Source organism: Cydia pomonella, chromosome 3, assembly GCF_033807575.1.
Source record: "Cydia pomonella isolate Wapato2018A chromosome 3, ilCydPomo1, whole genome shotgun sequence".
NCBI classification, from domain to species: Eukaryota; Metazoa; Arthropoda; class Insecta; order Lepidoptera; family Tortricidae; genus Cydia; species Cydia pomonella.
The window spans coordinates 32,563,634-32,587,112 of NC_084705.1; the positions used below are offsets into that span (position 1 = coordinate 32,563,634).

Genomic DNA, 23,479 nt, shown 5'->3' on the forward strand with positions numbered 1-23,479 from the left:
TAACCGTATGCGCTGTATAAGTATCAAAAATAAATTCAGAGATTTTTATACCCAATCAGTTTTACGATTACACGAAATATAATTTGCACCGATCCGTCCTACAAATTTTTAGAGAGGTATACACCCACGTCTTTATTAAATTTATATTTCATCGACTATATAAATAAAATATAATCAATATTATGCAACCAAGTACTTATTAGCCTAAAGAAAACAGCTTTGCTTGTTTTACCTACACTGTAAATTAATAAAAAAAAAACTGGGATGGCCAGATCATAACGATAGTAATAAAATAATTATAGGAGAGCGCTTATTGCTATTAGGTCGGCCGTTTTTATCATTAACTTATATTAGCTGGTAAAGTACCGTTTTTACGGAAACAAACAACAGAAATTTTAATTTTACAACTAACATTTAACAAAACAAAGAAAAAAAATCTTTAAAGCCTAATGAGTCAATTAAGCATTTTATCAGAGCTGTTTGAATGCACTAAAAAACAGTAAGCACTCATTGTCCGGAAAGTCATTAATCCGAAACAAAAAACTATTGTCCTCGGTGTTTTTCAACTTTTTGGACCAATCCCAGCTGCTAAACTTATAATTTCGTAATAATGCCATATAATACTGCAAAGTTGTTAACTAAATCATAAATGTATATTTATATGTGTAAAGTGTGTTCTAAGAAAAAAAAAAAAACGATTTCATTTCTTAAAATCCCAGTGTAAAGATATGATTCACGACAACACGACAAGATAATGTAAGACCTCAAAGGACATCTAACAAGTGGAAAGAACACATCAATTAAGGTTATAAATGAAACGCGCCGGCGCAAAGCTCTAGCGTAGAGTGTGGTAGAGTTCTTCATTCATATAATGACAAATACATGTGTCCGACTTACCAACACAGATAAACATCAGATGCTATAACTACTGCTAAAGAAAAATAGACTGTAAAAGTTGAAAAATAGGGTTGAGGATTAGGCGTTTGATTGTATTGCACATGGGGTTAGTAAACATCGACGCGCGCGCAGCCGATGGTTCGGCTCGTCAGTTTAAAGCCGGCAGCTATTCAGAGGCACGCGTCCACTAACTCGCGCGCACGTGTCGAAATCGAAATTTAAAAAACGATTTTTAAAATTTTATATGAGGAGTGCCGCAAGGGTGCGTTTTTGGTCCAGTGTTTAAAATATCGATCCAGTTCATAGTGTTCTAGTGATTTTAATTCATGTGCAGTGGTCCATTGGGATGCTGATATAAATGGTGAGTGATTTCAAAAGCATGAATGACACCCATTGTTTAGAGGAGCTTTTCAAATAATCAGACTGACGTTCGGCTTAGCCGTTTATCTGAGTTTTAATTAAGAAAATTTAGTGTTGGTTTTGACGGCTGGGATTCGAATGTGACTTTTACTACCGGAGATAGTAAAAAGCTTGAAGTTGGTTTATGTTTACGTTTTGTTATCGCAGAATCATTCAGTTTAGGATGCGATAAGGTCACCGAGTCACATTTGTTAACGAGATTTTGTTTGTGGGAAATTTATGATAAATTAGTTGGAAAGTTTTTTTTCTAAAGCCTTGAGTAAACATTGTCAATGCCAATGTCTCAAGAACATTTTCTATATCGCACTATCGTGTTATCTTTCAAGTAGCTCTTTACGTGTTAGTATCCAAAGTTCAGTTCTTTTTTCTATTATTACGTCTTTTATAAATTTTTAGTAAAATGTGACATTTACTATGATATTTATTTGCGTAATTTTTTGACCAGTGCAAAATTAGTGTTATAGATATTTTTCTGCAGCATTCAAAATTGTTTTCTTTCATACAAAAACATGCATTAGTGCTATTTTTAATGGGATAAGTTATAAATACGACATATTTTTCTACAATGTTTGCCGGTTAACCTCATTTGGCTAAACAGGTAAATTCTTACGTCCGGCACCACCATAATAAGTAATGTGCTATTTATCTACCATAAACCGCGTTGAATTCTCAAGACTTAAAGCTCCAACTGGACTTGCTAGTATATCTCCATTAACTACTGTAGCTTTCTCTGTCATAAAATCTCCTTCATCTATTAAATGGTAGAAAACTGGCATATGCATATTATTATTAGTTGCTACATTTCCTGTACTCTATATCAATATTATCAATCTTTTCTTATTGTTTCTTTTGTTATTTTCTCAAATTATAATTAAGCAATTTTGTTTAAAGTTAAACACCACCTTTTTTAGAATTGGGAGTTTTGTATATGTCATTTTTACTCAGAATCACGATCTCTTTCGATCCTAATAGGAGAAAAAAAACTGTTTCAAAATTTCTATACATTTTTCGTTCATTCCATTTCAATCCACAAAATCTATGGAAAATATTTACGTAATGGAAATAAAAATCTTGGAAAATCATTTTTCTATTAGGATCGAAAGAATTCGCGATTCTGAGTAGAAATAGAGAGTAAAATCCATGGAAAGACGCTCAATATAACGATTCACTCCCTATAAATAAATAATAAATAAATAAATATTATAGGACATTATTACACAAATTGACTAAGTCCCACAGTAAGCTCAATAAGGCTTATGTTGAGGGTACTTAGACAACGATATATATAATATATAAATATTTATAAATACTTAAATACATAGAAAACACCCATGACTCAGGGACAAATATCCATGCTCATCACACAAATACATGCCCTTACCAGGATTTGAACCCGGGACCATCAGCTTCGTAGGCAGGGCCCACTAGGCTAAACCGGATCGAATCCTTAAATTTGGATATTTGTGAAACAAATGTACAACTTTAAATAAAATGGAAGAATTATGCCTATAAAACCTGATTGATTATTGAAGAAATGTAATCTTCTGTGCGTGCCTATTAATTGCCTTCATTGCTTGTATAATCGGGTAGTTAAAAGTTACTTTAAAATAGAACAAGTTAAAGTACGGGTTGTTCTTAAAGCAGATCCGTAGCTTAATCTCAAATTAAATCTCTCTCAGTGCACGTAACTTTAGACGGCTCAAGTTGGTAGGTACTCAATAACTACTTGTTATCAGGAAGAATTTTAATCTCTTTCAAGTGTAGGCTTATTCTTGATAGAGTGCAATTCTACATCTTTATCGTAATGTGCTCATTTCATACGTTTTACAACCGAGCTCAATTTTATTGTCCAGAGGTGTTCCTATAGGTACCTATTTATGGTTTAAAATACTTACACGTTTTATTTTTATTGCGATTTTGCGATGCAATTTTCTACCTGGTACTATTATATGAAGTGTAATTTATGCTCATTAAAAGGCGCGGAGAATTTTATAGTATTATAAACGTAGATAAAATAGCACAGCCCCTTTGTATGGTTATTTGCCGACACTCTGTATATTTGAAAGTTTAACGATTATCTAAGATTTCTACTATAAACTATTTAATTTATAGACCTGTGTTATAGTTAGGGGTATTATATATATTTTTTTTTAAATTTAATTTATTTATATATTAAAATTAAAACTTATATATAATACATATGTATTCCCGCCAAACTGTAACGTTTATTGGCGAGAGGCGCTCAGTTCTTTGTACAATTTAACAACTTAAGCTATTGAACTAACTATGAGATATATTAGTATTATATGTATATATAGTATATATTAGTATTTGTTAATATGAAAAATGTAAACTGTAAAAAGAACACAAGGTCGCTTTAAAACGTTAAGTCATAAGTGTCATAAACCGTCAATCGTCTATATATATGTACAATATAAGCAGGTATAATATACTTCATCATCTTCCTCGCGTTGTCCCGATATTTTGCCACGGCTCATGGTAGTCTGGTGTCCGCTTGGCAACTAATCCCAAGAATTGGCGTAGGCACTAGTTTTTACTGAAGCGGTGTCTGCCATCTGACCTTCCAACCCAGAGGGTAAACTAGGCATTATTGGGATTAGTCCGGTTTCCTCACGATGTTTTCCTTCACCGAAAAGCGACTGGTAAATATCAAATGATATTTCGTACATAAGTTCCGGAAAACTCATTGGTATGTATAAGAGCCTGGGTTAGAACCCGCGACCTCCAGATTGTAAGTCGCACGCACTCACCGCTAGGCCACCAGCGCTTCAATATAGGTATGTTATACTAGAATCTGAAAATAAGATAACAACAGTATAGGTAACATTAAACTTGTAATACTAATTATAATAAACCTTTAATTTGCACTGTGACAGAAAGCATGTTAAAGCAATCGATAAAAAGAATAAGATGAATTATACATATTATCTGCAATGATATCAGTTCATGTTTGAAATGGATTCTGAACAAATTAGGAAAGGCCATAGTTCTAGTAGGTTTTATGAGACATTAGCACAAAATTCCTTTCTAATTATTCCATAAATCCTTCGTTTGGTGCCCAGAGCGATGCCTGATGTGTTTACGAGAAGTGTCGGCGTAACTTGTGCGATAATATTTATAATCTCCGATAATACCTCACGTTGGCGCGCGGTTCAAGTTACAAGCTAGAATTGACTACACCAAAGCTAAAAACTGCCACTGCGCATTTGCTATGTAAATTCGGAGTACCCTTACTTTAATTCATATATTTTGCATGAACCCAATATCAGAACTGAGAACTGAGTAAACTTCATAATTTTTTTACAAGTTTGTCCAAAAAAAGAAGTCTTCAATATGAAAAGGAGTTCTTGTCAATGGAACACCTAACTGTTCCTTATAATTTAACGTGGTGGAGTTAATATATCCTCACATTGATCAGAAAGTTTTTAGAGGTACATAATACAAACGCAACATGTGTGAAGATATTTTGAGACAGTTTTTTTGTTGAAGATGGGTTCTTGCGACTTTTAAATATACGAACAATCTTAACCCAAGTTCAATAAGTCATCGTACGTCTAACGACATTCCTTGGAGTTGAGTAATGGGTGGCTAGGATGTCAGGCGAGACGCAGCTCTCAATTGGGATTAACCAGATCTTGTGGTTCGATAGCAATGTCATCCACAATAGTCTTCCAACAGTCCACGTCCTGCAGTACAGTATAGGGATTGCAATCCGGATTATTCGAACTTCGAAAATCCGGATTATCCGCGAATTTTTCAATCCGTTTAAAAATCCGGATTTTTAAACCGCAATCCGAATTTTTGGATTTTTGACAAAATATTATACAATTGTATTTTGCACCATTAAAATGTTCTGATTACTGAAAATACGCGTCAAGCGAGTTGTCTGGACGTGTGGCAGCACTGCTGCCCTTGCGCTCGCTCACTGGCCTGGGGCCTTACCCCCTCTGCTCCGCGCCGCGGCCGCCGCACCGGAGTCGCGCGACCCACCGACCGTGCCGAAAATATGCGACTTTATTGACGGCAGACGATAGTTTAAAGTTAATGATAAACACTTTGGAAAGCTACGAAAATTCGTTTTCAAATAAACTAACGACAGCTTTAAAACGGTGCATTTCGGAGAGGCGTCTAGAGAATGTGACTGGGACGTTGCAGTACTTGCATAATTATCAACAGTTCGTTTTACAATCCAAAGACGAACTATTTAAGACACCAACATTCGGGCAAATCCAGGACACAATTTGCAACGTTGCTGCGACTGCCTACTCGTTGACCTCACCATCCTCTATTCAAAGCATCCCTATCCCTTCAACGAGTTCGATGACATCTGATGGCGAACAAGTACAACACATGCCAGGTCATGTTATGACAGATAAAGAAAGGTAAACAGGCAACTCTCTTCTCACCCAAAGGGAAACATCAAGTACAGCAGAAGACACACCAGAAGCGCCTGATTTAGCAACTTTAGTGCATATAGAGATGGCTGTGTATGAAAACGGAGGAAAGATGGGTCCCATGTTATCATCAGTCTACAAAAACTTATCGGCTATCCCTCTAACAAGTGTAGAGCCAGAGAGGGCGTTTTCCGCAGCTGGGATGCTGTGTAACCGCTTAAGAACGTGCCTGAATGACTCTACACTTGATGCTCTAATGTTCTTAAGATTTTACTTAGTAGAGAAGCGTGATCCTACTTCCTAGCTTCAGTATTATCTTCTTGGGATTAGGACTTGAACTCATCTCTACCACTGCCACTAAAACTACACCGCGTACCGTGTTACATGTTTCCCCGCGATACCTGGGCGGACCGAGAGTGAAACAATGGCAAATCTGTGAGGTGCGGTTCTTGTTGTTCTTTTTTCTTCTTGATTAGCTCTCGATGCTGTCACGATTCGCAGCGAAATATGTAACGGGGTACTGCGATATAGGTTCCGCAGCGGAGATGTGATAAAACCCTCAATAAATTTAGATCTCAGTGTTCGAGGATGTAGGATTCTTAATTAAAATGATTAAAGAAGACATTTTTGTGTTTCCAATATGCTTTTGTTATTAATATAATATAACTGTGTAATGAACATAACTTGTTAATGATCATAAGACTATCACAGTAATTAAAAAGACTGATTTCTTATTAAAAATCTCAATTTGTTCGTAGTACCAAGAAAAAATTCCCTAAATCCGGATTTTATCCGAAGTTCGGATTTCTGCGTGACAATTATCCGAAAATCCGGATTTGGTGAAATAGATTCGGATTTGCAATCCCTAGTACAGTACAGTTAGGTTTGGAAGGTGGCAATTTTTTTTTTTTAAACTCGTCGGTGGCAAACATGCATACGGCCCGCCTGATGGTCTCTGTAGCCTATGTACGTCTGCAACTCCAGAGGAGTTCCATGCGCGTTGCCGACCGTAACCCCCTCGTTGAGCTCTGGCAACCTTACTCACCGACAGGAACACAACACTATGAGTAGGGTCTAGTGTTATTTGGCTGCTGTTGTCTGTAAGGTGGAGGTACTTCCCCAGTTGGGCTCTGCTCTAGATCTGGAATGACATCCACTGGCTGTACAAATTAGCAACTATTGGGATAGTGTCCAGCATTTGGGTCGAAAATTCTCAAAAATTCTGTCAGATTGTAATGTCAGACTGTCAAAGAATAACCAAAATCCATAAAAATTACAATAATCTTCACGTAAATTGTTGACCTTAATTTGTTACAATATGTTTACCTGAAGGATCTGAAGACAAAATGGGGAATAAAGGTAATTAGTAGAAAAGTTTTTAGAAAATCATACTATTCTTTATATCGAGAAAAATCATTTGCATACGGGGTAAACACAGATGTAGGTAAATCACATAATAATGTGAAGGTCAAAGATGAATGATGTAAGAGTTCACGATGACATACCGTTATTCAAACAAACGGTGTTGTAATGTCACGGTGTAAACAATCCACCAAGGACTGTGATTTGCCTTCGGGAGGCATCTTCACAACTGTAACTCAATTCACACGATTATTTGGAACACTTAATTATGCTTAGTCAACCCTAGAGTCTGTGTTAGCCAACGTTGGAACGACTAGAACAGAACAAAATGAGGGAGTGTCACTATAAATAATAATATTATAGGACATTATTACACACATTGACTAAGACCCACGGTAAGCTCAATAAGGCTTGTGTTGAGGGTACTTAGACAACGATATATACAATATATACATATTTATAAATACTTAAATACATAGAAAACATTCACGACTCAGGAACAGATATCCCATACTCATCACACGAATAAATGCCCTTACCAGGATTTGAACCTGGGACCATCGACTTCATAGGCAGGGTCACTACCCTCTAGGCCAAACAGGTCGTCAAATAAATGCCATATTTCATAGAATACGATGACATGGCCACACATTGTAATTGCAGAGTTAGCTTGGTCTGACTCTATAAATTTAGTCCACCCACACGCTCAGATTTAGTAGAATATGGCTTACTGGAATTGTATCAGTACCTACTTATAGTTGATGAACAGATAAATATATCCTAAGGACGAGAATATGGGAGAAGATCGGCATATACATTTTTTTATGATAGAGGAGGCAAACGCAGACAGATCACCTGATGATAAGTGATTACCGCCGCCCATGGACACCTGCAACACCAGAGGGTTTGTAAGGTGCATTGCTGGCCTTTAAGATAGGAGGACTTAGGACTTTATTGCTTGGAGACCGTGATAGGGCACGAATTCTCGTATTTGTGTATGTATATACATCACTCAGACACACTCAGAAAGGAAGAGCTTCACTCCTTCTGCTCTAACGACCTTCTGTAAGTGGAGTATGTAATACAAACGCAAGAGTTACAACCAACGAAATAACTTGTAAACGGTGTTCCCCTATAGACGATCTTCTCCAGTTGTACATTCAAGTAATTGTTATTAGTGTTTCTAACATGAGAATGTTTTTTCTAGGAAAAATATCTAAACTATCCATTAAACTGCAAGCATTCGAAACATTGCGGGTCACTTCTGGATGAGATTAGCTCAGGACCGGAACAAGTGGCGTACTAGAAGAGAGGCCTATGCTCAGCAGTGGGCGATAAAAGGCTGATATGATGATGATGAAACTGTAAACCGATCAAGCCAACAGTCAAGTTGAAAAGTGCAAAAATCCCACCATTATTAAATCACTGATCGAGCCAAGAATCGAGAAAAAAGTAGTCATTATGAGCCAGCGCAGAAAAATCCCGTTACTTTTTAGTAATTTGAGTCATTATGCTATCAGGGGTCGCCTACCTTATCGCGGTAAACAATAACTTTGTTGTTCTGTTGAATAATGAGTACTGGATGACCGGGTGTTTAGGGAGTTATGATTTTTATGGTCATTAAAGATAAGGATAAACAATGTATTTGTAATGACTAATGAGACTTCTAGACGCGATTGATTTATTTAGTATAAATTTCATTTTGACACTTAGAGAGACTTTACACCTCCATCTTAGTAGTATTAGTATTACTCTAACATTGGGGACCTTTTACATCCCCAGATTTAATGTATTTTAACCATAGAGACTATACATCTAGAGAGACTTTACACCTCCAAATCCTAGTAGTATTAGTATTACTCTGACGTTGGAGACCTTTTACATCCCCAGATTTAATGTATTTTAACCATAGAGACTATACATCTCTGTTCTATTGTAGTAATTATTTATTTTAAGATTATTATAATGTAATGTTTACCCAGGTATTGGCTGTTGTATTTATAAATGTTTTTATGTATTTTTCATGTCACTATATGATGTTACTAGAAATGTTGTGTTGCCTTGTAAAAGAGCTCTAGAGGCCTACTTGCAGAATAATTTTTTGAATTTTGAATTTCAAACCAGTAAAGAAAATTTTAAGAAAACTGGATTTCTACGTGTTTGATTTTTTTTATAATAGAGGAGGCAAGCTAGCAGGCGAATCGCCTGATAGTAAGCAATCACCGTCGCCCATGGACACCAATGGGGCAAGTTTGTTACATTTAAGATGAAAGAAGGCTCTTTAGGCATAATCGTATCGGTTCGGAAATACCGCTGGCGACAGTTCAATCCACAGTTTAGCTTACCAATAATATTACCTCTATTTAAGATAATACTATAAACAAATATATGTAAATGACGCTACTTATATCTTTTAAAATTAATTAATATCTTGTGCAGAGCTAAAAAAAGTATTACAGACCAACTACACTTCGAAAGTCTTATATAACATTTGCCATCGATTTTGTTATCTCAGATATTTTATTTAAGTACTGAAAGTCTCTGCTAGGCCTATTATCTATTCATCTCGAATATAATTATTCATAACTACCTGTCTTTCCCTCTATAATGATGATTGATTAGTAATAGGTATAGATTAGAAAGCCCGTTGAAGTTATTTCTCATCTGCAGACAGTTTCTTATGCTGATTAGTCGCAGTGAAATAAATATATCTACAGCTGAGAATGTGTATCACCCACATTTAGCATACTATTTGTATACTAATTGCATCATTTTACTTTTTACTGCAGGTTTTTGCGATTTCAAAGAATTTTGAAATTTTAATATTTGTAATGCATTTTAACTATACTTGATACTAAAACATGAAAAGCCGAAGGTAAGGTGTAACTTTACTTTTGAGTGGCATTAACGTGAGACACTTCATTCGGTTCTTGTCTGATTTAATTTTTTGTCTTTTAATTATTTATATAAGAATTCAAGCCTTGGAGACCCTTTACATCTTTACATCTCTAAGATGAAAAATGAAAGAAAGAAAAAGAAAAGAAGAATTTAATATATTTATTTTATATTTTATCTCTGACACTTATACATCTCTAAAGAATTTTAGTATTTGTTGGTTTTTTTTTGTGTAATTTGACATTTAGAGACAGTATACATCTCTAATAAAGTATTTATTATTTCATCGATTCCATATTTGTAATTTTTATTGTTTGTAAAAATGGACATGTAAAAGTGCCCCTGTGGCCTATTTGCTGAATAAATGTTTTGATATTTGATTGCACAATACGAAAAATCCTGTATAGTATATGGGGGAAAAGATTATTCGGCCGCGGTAGGCCTAAGAAGCGCTGGCTGGACGTCGTGACAGCGGACATGGAAGAGACCAATCTCACACCTGAGGATGCCGAAGGGCAAAGTGGAGAAGATTAAGCATAAGAAAGCGGACCCCATGGCGCCAGGCTGGGAAAACGCTAGGTTGAAGAAGAAGATGATTATGGGGGCAAAATTAACATCACTAGACATGTATTTGTCCCAGAATTTGCGAAGTTGTTAACTTTCTTCACGGTTTTCTCGTTATCTGTTATCAAAAATCAGAATCTGTAAGAGAAGTGTTTTTCTAGATAATGTCGCTGATAAGATAGTTCTGATAATAGATAAGTAATTATTTATAGCTCAGATAAGAAACGAATAACGGCATGTTTTCGGTCTGAAAGTTTCCAAAGCGGGAGAAAGAGAGAGAAAAGTGTCTGAAGAAGAAGAATATCATGACATTCATGACTTATACTTAAATCTGTGCCAATTGTCCCAAAGAGATCTAACCAACTAACTGCTTTGGCTCAGCGATCCAAACAGAATCTTGGCCTCCGAAACGAGAGAACGCCACCTGTCCCGATCCAGCGCGGTTTCCTGCCATGAATTGGCATTCAGCCGACGCAGGTCCACCTCCACGACATCACACCAGCGGTACCTCAAAGAGATCACTTTAGGATTAATTTATTGAAGTTGGTGTAGTTAAGATCTAACTTCTCTAATATTTTATTCAGAATAAAGATAGGTTTTGGGACTTTTGGTTTTTAGAAATTTTGACAGTAGAGTCAGACCAAGTTGGCAACGAGACCCAGCGTGTGCAAGTGTTAAGTAAACGTCATAATATCATAGAAGTTTGACGTTTAAAATAACACTCGCACTGTCTGGGCTGTCAAAATCGATGCCAACTTGTCTTGGTCTGACTCTACCTACACCTAATATTTGTTTTACTTAAAACACGTACTAAGGATGTGTCTGGTAATAATATTTTTATTTGCGATAATACGATAACTGCTAATCATATTATAGGTGTTTTATCAATAAACAGAAATGTAATCAGATAAAGAAGATTGGCGCTTGTAAAATCTTAACTATTTTAATATCTTCGATATAATCATCCAGGATCTGAGGGCTTCTTTTTATATATTTTTTAAAACAAATGATATTTTATAGGTATTCTTTTGTTTTTTTACGAATTCTAGTACGGTCACGTCTAATATCGATACAAAAACGTACCAAAATATGTATACACGACTTTATTGCCCATATAATAAGGTGGTGTATACATATAATAATATACAACGGCTAAGGAGTGGAATTCACTTCCTGATGCAAATCTATTCCCAGTCCACTATAACTTGGACCTTTTTAAATCGAGAGTGAATAGACATCTTTTAGGTAAGCATGTTCCATCCTAGACTGCATCGGCACTTTCCATCAGGTGAGATTGTGGTCAAATGCTTACCTTTTCGGACTAAAAAAAAAAAAAAAAATTGTGGCACATTTTTCGTATCGATATTTTCAGATGTGACTGTACAATGTGTATATGGTATGATATATTATAAATTTCGTACAAGTTCTTAAAAGATCAGCATAACACATCGCGATTTACAAACGTCCGAACGCAAGTACACGAAAAAAGAAATACTTCGTAGAATCACAAATTCTTCGTTAGTCTAGCAAAAATATGGACAGCTTTTTAAACACGACAAAGTAAAGAGTCACGTGTTATTTTTTGCTGAGCCACAGCTCCGTTGATTTTGTAAACACCGCCATGTTTGCAAACGACCAGTCTCGAGACTTTCGCAAATATACGGGTCACGTTGTGAGCTCACGTGGGGCTGGGGAAATTAAAAAGATAATTAGTAACTGGCGCTTAGAAGATGCCTTCCCGCTTAGGAGTCATTGGACTATGTATGACACTCCGTCCCGTGTTAAAATCCAAGCACAGACCTATATGGGTTGTATGTTAAGAGGCTGTCAACACCCAATGTCCTTGAAATTGATGTTACTTAAACAGTTTTTAAAAAAAGACAAGTAAGAAAAATATATGTTCATATTAATTATATTTCAAAGACCGTGGTTGTACACTCCTTCCTTGCCGTATCCGGCAATGGCGACTCCATCAACAATTCTTATCCGGATTATGAAATGCCCTTATGTGGCTCGCAAAACCAAACTTTGTTTTGAAGGTGCGGTTGTACTCGAGACATGATTGAACGAAATCGGCTCGATAGAAAATAATTGCAAAGATTGGTCTTAAAATCACAATTAAACGGTTCTATGTCTTTATTGTTTTGACTTATGGGTCTGCAATTAAAATCACAATTTCAAAACATTTATATCTAAACCGTTGTTGAGTAAAATATTATACTAATAATCCACTTTTTTTTATTTAAATATTTTTCTTATTATTCCCTTGCCCAGGCCCAGTAACATGCGACAGTGCTATCTCATTTACTCCGATACAAATAGACAGTGTGCGCGCTTTAGGTATTGACAGCCTCTTAATAGTATATAATGTGATTGTGGACAAAAATCTAAAATAAAAATTGATGCTGGAATGGAACGCTTAGCAGTTTTGGCCGAACGTTAATTAGAATTGAAAATATTGAAAATTAACCATTAGAAATTGAATCTAATATCAAATATCAAACATTTATTCAGCAAATAGGCCACAGGGGCACTTTTACATGTCCATTTTTACAAACAATAAATTAAAAAAAAAAACAATTACAAATATCGAATCTATGAAATAATAAATACTTTATTAGAGATGTATACTGTCTCTAAATGTCAAATTACACAAAAAAAACTATGATAAAAAAAAAAAACCATAAAATACTAAAATTCTTTAGAGATGTATAAGTCTCTAAGTGTCAGAGATAAAATATAAAAATATATATTAAATTATCCTTAGATGTAGAGGGTCGCCAAGGCTTGAATTCTTATATAAATAATTAAAAGACAAAAAAATTAAAACAGACAAGAACCGAATGAAGTGTCTCACGTTAATGTCACTCAAAAGTAAAGTTACATACTTTAACATAACCTGTACCCCGTGTAAGCTTAAACAGACCGGTCTCCACAAACAGCACCCGTTCACGAGTATGACGTGTATCTCAGCCATCGCCTCCCTCAACCTTCATTCGGGAAAGTGGCGACCCGATCAACGACGCCACCGTAAGTAAAGACTTTTAAGCGAGCATGACATGTTCAAGCTGCCGGGTTGTATTAATATAAATATAATAAAAAAAATTGTGAGATACAACATTTGTGCTTGTAAGTTACATTAAAGACGGCATAGCGCCACATAAACGCGACTACATATTATTCATAAGGAGTGCCTACCTATAAAACTAAATTATAAATTTAAATTGACTTAGAGATGTACAGGTCTCTAAGTGTCCAAATCATTAAAATAGGTATTAAAATAAAATGAAATTTAAAATAAAAAATAAAATTTAAAATAAAATAAAATCTTAGAGGTGTATAAGGTCTCTAAGTGTCCAAAACTAAAATAATACAATCAAACGAGAACATGATGTTCTCTTGTGTCAGTTCTACTGGACGCTAGTATGGTTATTTCACAGGAAGAAAACGAAAACACTATTACTGACATTTTTATCATACTATCAAGATCAAGCTACTGGCTTAAAGGCATCCTTATCATCTATGAAATCATTCACAGCATAATACGCCTTACTTAACAAAGAGCTCTTAACGTGTGACTTAAATTTGTTAAGAGGCAAATTCACTATATCAGTTGGAACTTTGTTATAAAAACGTGTACAGTTCCCGACGAAAGACGTACTAACCTTACGGAGGCGGTGGGCGGGCACAGCAAGTTTATGCTTGTTTCTAGTGTTATAGTTATGGATATCACTGTTAAGCTTGAATTCGTTAATGTTTTTCCGAACATACATAATATTCTCAAGTATGTATTGAGATGCAACGGTAAGAATGCTTGCATCTTTAAATTTCTCTCTTAGGGATACTCGAGCGCCCAGTCCATAGATGGAACGTACAGCTCGCTCGTAAACAATAACGGACGGTTACAGTTTAGGGTTCAATTTGTAATGGTTATTGGTCAATATTTTCAATTCTAATTAACGTTTCGGCCAACACTGCGCTTAGTCACTTTTTCTTTCATACGATATCTATTTTAAAATTTAAAAAAAAACCCTTAATTATTATTTATTTGTTAGCCTGTTGTGTCCCACTGCTGGGCAAAGGTTTCTCTCTCTTTCTTCCACGCGTCTCGGTCTATGGCAATATTAGGCCAATCTTTCCGAAAGACGTCAAGATCGTGCCGCCATCTCCTTCGAGGTCTGCCATGACGCCGCACTATGTTTGGTGTCCACTCGGTAGTTCGCTTGGCCCACAAGTTGTTTGTCATACGGCAGATATGTCTGGCCCAGTCCCATTCAAAATTAAAACCCTTACGCATAAAAACATTATGGAAGAGTTGATAGTCTTCAAACTGCTGTTTTTATCAAATATAGCTAAAACCATCGCAAGGAAACATGCTTTCACGTAAAAAAAACCGCATCTAAATCGGTCCATCCATTTGAGAGCTACGATGCCACAGACAGCCAGACATTGGCGTCAAACTTATAACATGCGTCTGGGGTCAAAACAATGAAAACTCCACTGCCTCGAACGTGGATAGAACTCGTGAACTTCTGAAAGGCCTGAATTTTTTCTCTAAAAAGTCGTAAATAAGTCAATTTGTTACCAAATGTTCTGGGACCTGGGGCTGACGGACCCCATACGTCTCGACAGGGGCCCATTTCTCGAACGGTGTTAGACTAATATTATTAGTCCACGAACTGTCAAATAGTATGGGTTACCATGGCAACATACTAATAATATGAGTCTAATACCGTTCGAGAAATGGGCCCCTAGTTTAGAAATTTTTGTGAGTAGGGTAAAATAATAGTCTTCTGCCAGTACACATTTAAGAGCCCTTAATCCTTGGAGCGTTCTCCGATTTCACGAAATAACGCTCGATAGATGGCGTTGGCGCTCGGTACGCGAGCGCCGGCAACGCGACGCGCGTTTCAATGCAGACTAGAATAATCTTGATAGTTTTCAATATAATTTCAAGCAACATTAATTTTAGTGTCATATGATATCATATGGGCACTCTTTATTTTATTGTATATGCACAGTAGTTTTTTTTATGTACATTACTACTAAGTGTACAGACTACAGAGTGTACTATAACCTTGCTCTTTATTCTGTCTCTTTCACACCAATGGAAAATGAAGAAGTTACTAAATGACTGCAGGTATAAATAAAGTATATTAGTGCGATAGAGAGACAGATAGTGTTTCGTTGTCGTATCGTAAGCGATTGGCATGTTGGCCACACACTTGCTTAGTGCCTAGCCAAAATACCAATCGTTTGCGTATATTAGTGCGATAGAGAGAGAGTAGTGTTTCGTTGTCGTATCGTAAACGATTGGCATGTTGGCTACGCACCCATGATACCTAGCCAAGAAGCCAATCGATTGCGCATATTAGTGCGATAGAGAGACAGATAGTGTTTCCTTGTCGTATCGTAAACGTTTGGCATGTTGGCTACGCACCCATGCTGCCCAGCCAAGATGCCAATCGTTTGTGCATATTAGTACGAGAGAGAGACAGATAGTGTTTCGTTGTCGTATCGATTGGCATGGTGGCTACGCACCCATGCTGCGTAGTCAAGATGCCAATCGTTTGCGCACATTAGTGCTATAGAGTTTCAGTGTTATTTGAAATCACGTTAGGGTTTGTATTATTATTTTTGACCCGAATGAAGTCCATCCAGGTTCTTATGATGGAGTCAGGAGTTGGTCACCAGAACTCCTAATCTACTCATTATAATTCCATCGTGCTTGGGCTCAAAAGATTTGCCCTGACGAACACCATCGATCTAGATGAGGTCCAGGGTCTCATGACGGAGTCAGGAGTTGGTCACCAGAACTCCCCAGAACTCCTAATCTACTTGGCTGCGATTTTCTGAAAAACGCATTTTCACTTGAAATTACGTTAGGGTTTGCATTATTATTTTTGACCCGGATGAAGTCCAAGTTCTCATGATGGAGTCAGGAGTTGGTCACCAGAACTCCTAATCTACTCATTATAATTCCATCGTGTTTGGGCTCAAAAGATTTGCCCTGACGAGTACCATCGATCTAGATGAAGTCCAGGGTCTCATGATGGAGTCAGGAGTTGGTCACCATAATTCCTAATCTACTCATCATAACTCCATCGTGTTTGGGCTCACTAGATTTGCCCTCACGAGCACCATCAATCTAGATGATGTTCAGGGTCTGATGATCGAGTCAGGAGTTGGTCACTAGAACTCCTAATCTACTCATTATAATTCCATCGTGTTTGGGCTCAAAAGATTTGCTCTGACGAGTACCATCGATCTAGATGAAGTCCAGGGTCTCATGATGGAGTCAGGAGTTGGTCACCATAATTCCTAATCTACTCATCATAACTCCATCGTGTTTGGGCTCAATAGATTTGCCCTCACGAGCACCATCAATCTAGATGATGTTCAGGGTCTCATGATAGAGTCAGGAGTTGGTCACTAGAACTCCTAATCTACTCATTATAATTCCATCGTGTTTGGGCTCAAAAGATTTGCCCTGACGAGTACCATCGATCTAGATGAAGTCCAGGGTCTCATGATGGAGTCAGGAGTTGGTCACCATAATTCCTAATCTACTTATCATAACTCCATCGTGTTTGGGCTCAATAGATTTGCCCTCACGAGCACCATCAATCTAGATGATGTTCAGGGTCTCATGATGGAGTCAGGAGTTGGTCACTAGAACTCCTAATCTACTCATTATAATTCCATTGTGTTTGGGCTCAAAAGATTTGCCCTGACGAGTACCATCGATCTAGATGAAGTCCAGGGTCTCATGATGGAGTCAGGAGTTGGTCACCAGAACTCGTAATCTATTTATCATAACTCCATCGTGTTTGGGCTCAATAGATTTACTCCGACAAGCACCATCAAATTACCATTATGATGAATAGATTAGGAGTTCTGGTGACCAACTACTGAGTCCATCATGAGACCCTCGACTTAATCTAGATCGATGGTACTCGTCAGGGCAAATCTTTTGAGCCCAAACACGGTGGAGTTATGATGAATAGACTAGGAGTTCTGGTGATCAACTCCTGAGTCCATCATGAGACCCTAGACCTGATCTAGATTGATGGTGCTCGTCAGGGCAACTCTATTGAGCCCATACACGATGGAGTTATGATGAGTAGATTAGGAGTTCTGGTGACCAACTCCTGACTCCATCATGAGACCCTGGACCTCATCTAGATCGATGGTGCTCGTCAGGGCAAATCTTTTGAGCCCAAATACGTTGGAATTATAATGAGTAGATTAGGAGTTCTAGTGACCAACTCCTGACTCCATCATGAGACCCTGGACTTTATCTAGATTGATGATGCTCGTCAGGGCAAATCTATTGAGCCCAAACACGATGAGGTTATGATGAGTAGTTTAGGAGTTCTGGTGACCAACTCCTGACTCCATCATGAGACCCTGGACCTCATCTAGATCGATGGTGTTCATCAGGGCAAATCTATTGAGCCCAAACACGATGGAGTTATGATGAGTAGATTAGGAGTTCTGGTGACCAACTCCTGACTCCATCATGAGACCCTGGACCTCATCTAGATCGATGGTGCTCATCAGGGCAAATCTTTTGAGCCCAAACACGTTGGAATTATAATGAGTAGATTAGGAGTTCTAGTGACCAACTCCTGACTCCATCATGAGACCCTGAACTTTATCTAGATTGATGATGCTCGTCAGGGCAAATCTATTGAGCCGGAACACGATGAGGTTATGATGAGTAGATTAGGAGTTCTGGTGACCAATTCCTGACTCCATCATGAGACCCTGGGCCTCATCTAGATCGATGGTGTTCATCAGGGCAAATCTATTGAGCCCAAACACGATGGAGTTATGATGAGTAGATTAGGAGTTCTGGTAACCAGCCCCTGACTCCATCATGAGACCCTGGACCTCATCTAGATTGATGGTGCTCGTCAGGGCAACTCTATTGAACCCAAACACGATGGAGTTATGATGAGTAGATTAGGAGTTCTGGTGACCAGCTCCTGACTCCATCATGAGACCCTGGACCTCATCTAGATTGAAGGTGCTCGTCAGGGCAACTCTATTGAGCCCAAACACGATGGAGTTATGATGAGTAGAGTAGGAGTTCTGGTGACCAACTCCTGACTCCATCATGAGACCCTGGACCTCATCTAGATCGATGGTGCTCATCAGGGCAAATCTTTTGAGCCCAAACACGTTGGAATTATAATGAGTAGATTAGGAGTTCTAGTGACCAACTCCTGACTCCATCATGAGACCCTGGACTTTATCTAGATTGATGATGCTCGTCAGGGCAAATCTATTGAGCCCGAACACGATGAGGTTATGATGAGTAGTTTAGGAGTTCTGGTGACCAACTCCTGACTCCATCATGAGACCCTGGGCCTCATCTAGATCGATGGTGTTCATCAGGGCAAATCTATTGAGCCCAAACACGATGGAGTTATGACGAGTAGATTAGGAGGTCTGGTGACCAGCTCCTGACTCCATCATGAGACCCTGGACCTCATCTAGATTGATGGTGCTCGTCAGGGCAACTCTATTGAACCCAAACACGATGGAGTTATGATGAGTAGATTAGGAGTTCTGGTGACCAGCTCCTGACTCCATCATGAGACCCTGGACCCCATCTAGATTGAAGGTGCTCATCAGGGCAACTCTGTTGAGCCCAAACACGATGGAATTATAATGAGTAGATTAGGAGTTCTAGTGACCAACTCCTGACTCCATCATGAGACCCTGGACCTCATCTAGATCGATGGTGTTCGTCAGGGCAAATCTTTTGAGCCCAAACACGATGGGATTATAATTAGTAGATTAGGAGTTCTAGTGACCAACTCCTGACTCCATCATGAGAACTTGGACTTCATCCGGGTCAAAAATAATAATGCAAACCCTAACGTAATTTCAAGTGAAAATGCGTTTTTCAGAAAATCGCAGCCAAATAACACTAGACCTTACTCATAGTGTTGTGTTCCTGCCGGTGAGTAAGGTTGCCAGAGCTCAACGAGGGGCGGAAGGGGGTTAGGGTCGGCAACGCGCATGTAACTCCTCTGGAGTTGCAGGCGTACATATGCGGGCCGTATGCTTGTTTGCCACCGACTTAGTATTAAAAAAAAAGTAACACTGAAAATCCATCAATAAGCGAGTCTGTTAGGCATACTGTAAAAAATGAACTTTTATTAAGATTTTCTAATCGCAGTATATAGCACTTCTCGGAACTCCGTAGCTGATTACGATCGCAACGAATGCCTGACAATCGAGCACAGGTCCGTCCTCTAAGCGCGCTCCGCGCGGACTGAGAGCGGGGCGTCGCTGCTGCGTGATTTATACGTGTTTTAAAAAAATATAAATTTACGGCAATGTAGGTCCCATAGTTACGATTTTTTTTTTATAGGTTAACATAAAGTTACAGTTTGCTATAATATTATTTTTAAAGCAAAATATGCGTACAATTTGCGGAAATAAAATATATAAAACCCTGTTTTCGCCAAAAAAATGAAGAAAACTCGGAAGGTATTTTATCAGTTTTTTCAAATGAATCTTCGATTGTTAATCATTCCAGCCCCTCGTACGAGATATGTTGAATCAAATTGTAGTCATTCATGTACCAAATGATTCTTGTTTATAGCAAAATTGAGAACCGAAACGCCACATCTCACTGCAAAATTTGGAAAAGACTCCCAAAAAACCTCATTAAAAAAGAGGTTTAAAAGAGAAAATGAAAATTTGAACTGTTGGAGCCCCTAGTTTAGGAAACGATTATTTAAGTACGTTATCAGTTTTTGAATAAATACTAATAGTTACGTCGTAATCTTGAATGAAAAAGGAAGCATTTTACAAAATACGCTCGTCTGTAGGAATAAGGACTCTTAAACTTTTCATCGTATTTCTCTTAGATACAATCGTAACGGTATTCGAAAAACGTGTATAGTAAATTTACAGAAATATAATATTCGCTCAACCATTACATAGAAAATGGCTACGTGATACAACTCAAAAATGGTCCCCGCATAGTTTTGTATGCCATACTAATCTGTGGTACATTGACACAAATGACACAACACGAGTGTATTGGCTGACACAACATAATACAGCGAGGTCACTTTACTGTGATTCTATTGCATGTGCAAGCGCAGACGAGCCCAGGAGTTGCATTTGATATTTATTTACTTGTACTTTGTAGTTCTTGCTTGTTTTGCGGAACTTTAGTGTTTTTGGCATGTTTGCGGACGCATGTAGATGATTTTAATGCCATTATGCGCAAAAATAATGCATCAGTGTACACCGTATACGCGGGAGCATCGACGGGATCCTGAAAATGATAGTCGATCGGTTTGATTATGGTACTGTTATTTTGGGACGATTTATCGAATTGCATGTTCACAAACATGCAGTTCGGTAGGTCGGCCATAATAATCATCAATCTAAAGTATCTAAAGATTTATTGTACTGTAACGTAACATGTGTACTGTATGTAAGTCGATACTAACAAATATGGACTGTATTAATTGTTTGAGAATAAATAATTTTTATTTATTGATTTATTATTAGTTAATTTTATATATATTTATATGTATGTTTATGTATGTCTATTTGTATTCCTTATATGTGTATGTTTATTCACTGTAATTGTGTGTGTGAATGTAGGCTTCATAACGGTTTAGCAACACCTACTTTTTATTATCATTAACTTCTCTATTTCCGCTACCCAAAGGTTGTCTGGAAGAGATCGCTTTTTAGTGATAAGACCGCCTGTTGTCTGCCTCTAAATTTAATCAATGGTTTATTTTTCTTGTATATTTTTACTGAGGTGTGCCAATAAAGAGTATTCTATCTATTATTTGAGATGCCAAGTGAGAAATGTTATATCAAGTTGCTAATCTTAAAATTTCAATTGGCCTTCAGCTGATTGTTTATTAGTGTGTGACCGAAGTTTCGAATTCGGTTTCGACACGTTTCGGCTTAAAAATCATGTATAGGCTGAAGATTGGGTTTCGGTCGGACAGTTTTTTTTTATCCATCTGCATTACCATACAGTTACAAAAAATCATACAGCCCGCCTACTGGTAAACTCTTAGTTTAAAAAAGCTTTTGGACATTTACTGTAGTCTCACATGCGCGTTGCCGACCTTTTAAAAACCTGTACACTTTATTGAAGGAACTCATATGGGAAAAACCACTTATCTGAGGGCCTACCGAAAATAGGTAACTAAAAGCGAAATTTCGTTGTCTGCCGTTCTATCGGTCTTGCCTATTTAAGCGATAGACAGATAAAGAAAAATTATATTTTCTTCTTTTAGGTACATAGGGCCTCTAAGTCTGGGGGCCTGCTGCGAAAACCAAAATTCGCAAATTGCGGGGATCTTTTTCTTTTACTCTCAGTAAGACGTAATTGACTGAATTAGAGTGACAGAGAAAACTGGCCGCAATTGACGAACTTAGATTTTCGCGGTTATAGCCCTGGTTAGTTTGAGCGTTCGACTCGAACTTGGTGAGCGATTGTGATAGCACAGCTGATTGTATTGTACGATTGTGATAGTACGTCTCATTGGCGAGTTGACATGACATCAGCTTCTAGCTACTTTTGAATAATACATAAAAATAGATGGACATTTATAAGTTCAAGTGACCGCAAAATAAATAAAGTAATATACCTACCTCTCGAAATTTTATTTACCAAAGGTGTTTTTTTACAAACTTTTATTTAACTTGCATTATACCTACGAGTATGTATGTAACTATGTAGTTATATTTGTACGGGTCAAATCTTCCAAGTTAAATTTGCCCACTGCACGATTTCCGATGAAGCTGAAAATATGATACATGTGCGAATAGGTAATTTCCTACAATATACTATCACACGATCTTATTTTCAGAATCTTAGAGGCGTGAAAATATAATTTTAGAATCTTGGCTTGTATAGTTTTCTCTGTCTGTGCCGTACCTGTTATATTATTACCAGTTATTACCGTCAACCTCAGAAATGCAACGTCTTTTCTCGAATTCAATGTCAAAAGAAACTAGCATATATTTACAATACATAACATAACCGCCTGGCCACGACTGCGCGACCTGCTTCGGCGGCGGCGACTAGGCATTGAATCGAACACTACATTTCTCGGTAAATAGTTCAAGTGGCCGTAGTCAAGGTCTGGCCTTCGTATTATTACAGTTGTTAAACAATGTTTTGAGTGTTTTGACAAATGTTCAAGGCAGGTTTCAATAACATTTTTTTCCTTGTATATCTAATTGTAATAACTGACAGATAGTATATATTCGAGGGCAAAAGAAATTATTATAAACATTAAATATGAAAGTGATGAAATATTTTTGTTATATGGATCTAATTCAACCTTATGTGGAACAAACGTACATGGGTAATAAATATCCTGGATAGAACAGGATCCTTTTTTTCTCGGATCATTGTTCAAATAGATTTCTTTAGTTTGGTAAGAAGATTAAAAAAAACAATAATTTAACTAAGTTTGGGACTTAATTTGCTTAAGTTTTTCTATTTATTAAAATAAAATAATGTACTCAATACCATATAAACTCTCATCCCCGTTATTTAAATCTAAATGGACTATCTTTAAGAAAATACTCTATGTGAGCCCTTTGACTCAAATAATATCGAGTTCGGTCGCGTACAGTTAGACAAACTAGTACCGGTTTACACTCCTGCACAGGCATCTGTCATCGCCCTTTTTCTCTGCTACATAAAGTCCAATTTCGAATAACCTAACTGCATTTCGTCTTAAACCTATTGTTAAAACTTATTGCATTTGTAAGAGCCCTTATACGTAAATTGTTAAGGGTTATTTTTGAATGATTTTATGAATTTTGTAGGTGTTATAATCGATGTTCGCGTGTCATGAATGACGTGCTCGGTCTTTAAGGAATTTAGTTATTTACTCATACTTGTACTAAAAACA

General features: G+C 37.3%; 1 protein-coding gene across 1 annotated transcript in view; it reads left to right on the forward strand.

Moving 5' to 3' along the window:
* The first annotated feature begins 849 nt into the window (after positions 1 to 849).
* Positions 850 to 23,479, forward strand: part of LOC133516571 (facilitated trehalose transporter Tret1-like) — a 138,674-nt gene continuing 116,044 nt past the window's right edge. The window contains exon 1 of the mRNA XM_061849568.1: positions 850 to 1,258. The gene's annotated coding sequence lies outside the window, so the exon portion shown is untranslated. The remainder of the gene's footprint in view (positions 1,259 to 23,479) is intronic.